The sequence below is a fragment of the Solanum stenotomum genome, chromosome 6 (assembly GCF_019186545.1).
Source record: "Solanum stenotomum isolate F172 chromosome 6, ASM1918654v1, whole genome shotgun sequence".
NCBI classification, from domain to species: domain Eukaryota; kingdom Viridiplantae; phylum Streptophyta; class Magnoliopsida; order Solanales; family Solanaceae; genus Solanum; species Solanum stenotomum.
The window spans coordinates 36,599,892-36,606,732 of NC_064287.1; the positions used below are offsets into that span (position 1 = coordinate 36,599,892).

At 35.1% G+C, this 6,841-nt stretch overlaps 1 long non-coding RNA gene across 1 annotated transcript in view; it reads right to left on the reverse strand.

The window, feature by feature from the left end:
• The window catches only part of LOC125869231 (uncharacterized), a 1,347-nt gene extending 597 nt beyond the window's left edge, over window positions 1-750 (reverse strand). Inside the window, exons 1-2 of the long non-coding RNA XR_007446787.1 lie at window positions 549-750; window positions 1-86 (exon numbers count right to left, since the gene is read on the reverse strand). The exon at window positions 1-86 is cut by the window's left edge and continues 33 nt beyond it. This is a non-coding gene — a long non-coding RNA (uncharacterized LOC125869231). The remainder of the gene's footprint in view (window positions 87-548) is intronic.
• Window positions 751-6,841: the final 6,091 nt, after the last annotated feature.

Below are 6,841 nucleotides of genomic sequence, written 5' to 3' on the forward strand. Positions count from 1 at the left end.
CCTAGAACCTCAAAATTCATTTTCTCTATAGAAACATCCATTTGGATAGGCACCTCAAATCCAGCAAACACAACTTCTCTCCTCCACTGCAAAACAGAAAGCAAAGCAAAACTTAGTTTTCTACATTAGTAATAAATTTCCAAATTCACAAGTACATTTAAAAGATGTGGCATGTTTGTCATTTCATGAAACAGGTTTAATCAAGCTTAAACAAGATGCTAGCACTGTTATAGCATATTACTTTTATAACTAAAATCTTCTTAGAAGTACCATATTACATGTAGAAACTAGCAATAAATAAATGAGAAAAACCATGTTACATAGATTGAATTTTAAAGCTGATTCCAAATAGAACTCCAACTAAGCAAGTACGTAACCTTTGTTAAACGTAACAAAAGAGCACTTAGTTCTGCTGGAATTTATTCCATTGTTACATACGACGACACTGTCAAGTGCCAATACATGCAATTAACAAACTAAAGAAGGCAATAGTCCTCAAAATATAATAAACCATGAAAAGATAGTGAAGGAGCAAAGCAAGAGAAGACCTAAAACTTGGTGCTCAATATGATGTTTTGATGTTTGGATTTATCGTAGAAAAATTATTAATGGTCGCTTTCTCCAAATTTGATTTCCTAATTCCCAGAAAGAAGACCTGAAACTTGGTGCTCAATCTGAGCATGGTGATAGGAGAATGATACTTCAAGTGTGAATCAAATGGAAAATAAAATTCCCCTTTCCCCTTCTTCGCTTATTTGGAGTTACGGGTTAGTTTAGGGTGTCTATCAATTCCTGTGAAGACCAAATTGAAGGAGTCACGAACTGAGTTCCACAAATTTCATTTGAAAGAATACAAGGACTAATTACCTCAAACAATTGCAGACAAACACGGTAAAAAAAATAAAGAGTACAAAAATAAAGAATCAAATCTGTTTTAGTATCTAAACTTGCAAATTTCATCAACATACTATATCTACCCAATAGATTTGAAACCCTAATCTCTTCAAATATATACTTACAAATTCAGATGAAACTTACCTCTGTTTCATCAGCAAAGATGACGACATGAGCAAAAAAATTGGATACAAGTGCTTTGCTCCAGTGTGGTTTAACGAATAAGAAGAAGATGCTGAGGATTCCATGGCAAAAGAGATAAATGGATACAGGAGGTACAAAAGCCCTAATTATATAAGAAAAAAATAGCACCAAATATAAAGCGTTGCCATACATAATTTTATTAATTAATTGTAGCTATAGAGATAACTACTGTAACGAATATTATAAGTGTTGCAATAGCTAACTCTATCGCAATAGTTTTTCTGTTGATGCAACAGTTTAATTAAATAAGTGTGATAATAGGGCAATATCCTTAAGCAATGGTTTAAGCCATTGACTTTCTATCGCAACAGTTTTTTACCAGTAGCAAAAAAAACTATTGCCATAGGTCCAATTTCAAGTAGTGCTTTCTTGCTCGAAACTCCTTTGGAAATCTCAGTTTCCTCTCATCTTAAATGTGAAAACATTTATTCTTGGGAATACTTAGTTCCCATATATCATGTTAAAGAAAATGAACTTTACTTTTACTCTTTACTTAACTCAAAGCTTAAGTCTTAAAACAAAGTTAAAACATTTGTAAAAGACTTCTTAAAATATGATTCATGCCGAATTATGGACGTGATCGACTCAATGCAAGGTTTTCAATAACCATAGACAGAACTCAATACTTGGAACTCAAAAACTTCAATGATACTACTCACTTCAATAATGCTCAACTCAGACGGTTCATGAGGAATTATGAACATGAACTACTCAACTCAAGGACTCAAAGATACATTTCATCTCAAGACTACTCGACTGATAGGATTCATGCAGAATTATGGACATGAATAACCCAACTCAAGGACTTCATGGGTAACATGTAATAGTCTCATGATTAGGAATATAATCTCAAATGGGCTAGAAACTCAATACTTAAGACTTAGGACATGAAGAAATTACTCCTCTCATAGATACTCAACTTCTGGAGTTCATGCAGAATTTATGGGCATGAACGACTTGACTCGTAGGTCTACATAACATTATGGAACTCGTGTATACAACTCTTCTCATTCTCATACTTAATTTCTCAAAATATAACTCCACTATGGATCTCCAAGGATTCACAATTGAACTCAAAACTTTCTTGAACTCTACTCTTAACTCTTTCGTGAATGTGAATTACGAATTCAAGAGTAATGGTTCATCATATGATGGATATATATGATAGTGTAGAATCATGAATTCATTTTCCTCATTTTCATTCTCACTTACTTCAGTCTTTGAACAAGTTACTGGAAGTTGTAGAAGACTCCACAAAAGGACTCAAAGGGGTGTTTCTTAGAATGTTCAAAAAAATTCTTAAAAACTAACTCTCAACTCTAATTTGAATTTGAATTATGAATTCAAGGTTATGAACATGTTAGGAATGATTTTGGGTGTTCAAAAGTAGCTTAGAGTAGTTTGAATCGAAAAAGAGTGAAGGTGCCCTTCGAAAGAACTCAAACGGAGAAACCAATTGCAAACTGGACGGGGCAGGCGACCTTGGGGCAATGGGTGGCGCGGAGTGCCATCCCCTAAACTTTGGAGCCTACTTTGGGGAGCTCTGGCTGGTGTGACATGCCAAGCCCCAACCTAGAAAACCCGACTAATTTCTTTACTAGTTTTCTCACCCAAACTTGCCTAGAATCGAACGGTTTCTTCCACAATCACTTAGAATCAATTAATTAACATAAGTACACTCTAATCTACTCAATACATCCCTTAAAACAATCACTTTGATCTCAAGAAATCATCAAAACCCAACACAACAAAATTTAGAATGAACTTCAAGAATACCTATCAATAACTCAAATCTTTCAACTTCAAGAATGAAATTTTGCGCTGAAAACAACATGTTTGACGTGTGTTTGAACAAACCCAATACTATGGAAGCTTACATACCTCTTAGGGATTAAACCCATGGCGAAAATCCACAATAAGATGCAAGAATCTCGACGAACGCTTGATCCTCTCCCCTTTTCTCCTCTTTTCTCTTCTTTTCTCTTCTTGAACTCTCAACTAAAACCCTAGGCGTAAACTAGGATTATAAAACTAAACCTAGTCAGATTAGACCCCTAAAATATTACTAAAAATGAATTAAATCTGATTTGGTAAGTAAAAGATCAAAATACCCCTTACTATTTTTGGCTAACTTTCCTTAACTGGACAACCTAACTTCAAAAGGCCATATCTCACCCATCCCACCTCGAAACATAGCAAACTCGGCGGCGTTGGACAGATAATTCAAAGGTATTTCCTACAGTATCTTGTAGCACATCTAACTCATCTTGTGCTAGTAGTTATGATCAATTCAAGTTGACCCAAAACTCATAACTTAAGCATAACTTGCAAAATTTCAGATTTTCCTATTTCCAATTTAGTTCTTTTTCGAACTCAAGGTGCTACATCTAGTGAACTTAACACTTAAGAAATTTTAATTCCTTGGTAAAATCCTATTAATAACGAAGGATGGTTCAAGTCTTAGCTCAAAAAATTTCGGGGGTGTTACACATAGCTTCTTATCGTCCACTTGATGTGCACATATTGAAGTCCTAAGTCCCCACATGTGCCAAGCAACACATCAAAGAGTCATGATTGTAGTTCCATTTACATACCACATACATACCTCCTAATCATGGTTCATGTTCATAAATCTTATATTCACATAGTACAATAGATCACTCCTAATCAATGCACTATAGCATGAAGAAAACAATTCACACAAACTCATATTTATTCAAAAACACAACTTTTTTTTTTTGGAAATGCACAAACCTCATTAATTCACATAAACATGGGAGGAACTACCTCCTCCACTCTCTAAGCAAATTTAACACCACATAAGGAACTAACATGCTATTTCATAAAAACACACCTAAGCATGTTTACTAATTCATATCATGAAGTCAAGTATGCAATATTACACACAATGCACAACTTAGGAGAGAATCTCCATCTCAAACATACTTCATACAACATGAGAAAATAGGGACTACCTCTACAAACTCATTATGCATGTAACTTAGACATATTTCATTTCATTGGAGGAATTTCCTTCTCCAACTCAAAACATGCTTATCATATCATCTTAAGACAACTATGCAATTACTTCTTAAAAGCACATTTAAACCATCCACCTCATGAATCACATACGCTACATACTCTATTTGCCTATCAACATGAGGAACATGAGACATGAAAAGTTATTTTGTCTTAAAACATGAATCTTCAAGAAAATGCATATAATTTGGAAATTATGAGATCATATAAATCACACATGACTCCTAAACATAACATAAGCCCAACTAGGAACTCTTTGTCTCACGCTCGACTAGGAATGAAAGAAAGAGATGAGGGCGTCGGGATTTCAACTAGTCATGCTTTCTAAGCACACCATCCCCTCCTAAGGAGGATGCCCTCACTACAACCCTCAGAAAACTTCATTCAAGCACTCCTAAAGACATAACCAAACTCACATTTTGCCATCTTTGCAAAAGTCTATGGTCCTCAACATCTAGCAATACCATCCTCACATGAGACAACAAGTACTAGATCTTTAAAAAGAAAGCATTTGTACTAGATTGCCATCTTACTCAAAAGGTGATAACTAATACATATTCAAGAGTCCCATATTCTTCTAACTTTCCGGGCCCTATCAATAATAAAAACACACCATGTATGCAACTCATCCATACTAAGAGTCACATCAAGGTCTAACATGCCAAGTTCCACCAAGTCAACAAGAGTATTTCTAGGGAACAAGGTAAAAGATATCCTCCATAAACCCTTTTTACTAACTTTAAACCATTAACCGCGGAAAAATTTTAAAAGGGCTCTATTTATTCATCCGGAGAACTCTAAGCCTTATAACCTCATAAGGCATCATACAAGATGAGGTAATACCAGAACTCAACACAACACTTATTCTCACATAAAATTACCAACATACCGGTACCTCCATCCAAAAAGTCTTCCAAGTCAACCCTAGTAGCATCCCTTTCTAAGGCCTTCAACTAGGATATCACTCAAGGTCTCATATGAGTCTACCACTCCGGTTCTAAGTTTCTCAAACTCACTACAACTCATAACGTGAAAATTTAAGCAAACCTCACTAATAGCATCAAGGGTAAACAACAATCTTTTATCTAAGCACATTATCCCTCACATAGGAGACAAACTTACAAAAGCTCTCTTAAACATCACTTCCTTTAATTCTAAGGTCGGAACAAGTCATCACTCAAACCTTTCTACTCATCACCCAAGATGATTTATAAATCAAGGTGGATGAAACTTCTACCCCTTTTTAAGAGGAATCTACTCACCTTACACATCCTAGGTAATTCCAAAGCACCTATATCACAACATTCTTTCAACATACTCCAAAAACTAATCATGACTTACTATCAATCATAACACAAAACCCTAAGATAATCCATCTATGCCAAAGGACTTCATCCATACCTATCATATCAAGTCTTACCAAGTCATATTACCATCCTTGCCATCACCTCTATCCTTTTCTCCCTCCATCATAGAAGCATTTACCCTCTCAAGTAGTCACCTCTAGAAAACCACCGGACAAGGGAGAAGAGAGAGATCTTATAGAGTTAGGCTATATGGAACGAGTCAAGAGTAATAAAGAAATGGAATCTTAAGCATCTTATAGTTTCTCATTCATAAGTGTGGCGCGCTTCACAATTATAAACAAGATTCTACTCGATGTGGCCTATGAGAAATGCACATAAAATTATCCTAAAACCCTTATGCTCTGATACCAAGTTGTCACAACTTGAGACTACCCCCTACACGTGACATGGCATACTTGACCCCGAAGGGGTCTCATACAAGACCTTAACATACATTATTGCATATGTCATAGAATAAATGTGGAAAATTTGAAACTTTTTCTTCAACAATCGAAGTCATTTCTATAAAGTTAAAAAGAGTCTAAACACTGTCTCATTTACAACCCTTGCATAGTTCTAAAATAAAACTATAAAGAAACTACTAAGGCATTTACTAAGTAAGATATTTGTCCCCGAACTTGAGGACTCATCAACTAGCTTGGAGGATCACTTATCCCAAGCTTGAACGAATAGATCCTATCTCCATGAACCAACCCCCCTACATTTATAGAAAACATAGAAATATAGGTTAGCACAAGAATGAACTAAGTATGGTAGCTATGCATAAGAACATTTAAAACATGCTATAAAGGGGACATTTTAGTTAAAACCCATGCTATGCACTATTGAACATCTTTCTTGAAAGAGTTGGAGAACACAAGTCATAAACAACTTACATATAGTTCATCAAAGCACAAGGATATCAACATTACCGTAAGAATAGTCTCCAAACATAGTCATAATGCACATACCATCTATTACAAGACATAATGCACATGCATAGTCACATATGAAGATCATAACATCATAATAGAACAACCACATAAGTAACCCTAAGCTCTACTTGTGTAATGCATAGATAGGGTCCATAGTCCTACCTACACTAAGTATCACTTCAAGGCCACCATTTCCATACTTAACATAAGTTCATACTAACATATAAGCACCCCAAAGTCATACTAGTCCAATGCAAAGGTAAGATCCCATAACGTATCAAATGCTAAGTATCACATTTAGATCACCAACAACTTACATATCTTACTTTTGATTCATTCATAGACAACATACATAAATAAGGAGACATTCATAATCATAACTTGTAATAAGTAAAGTCAACCTTAGCATTCATTCATATCACA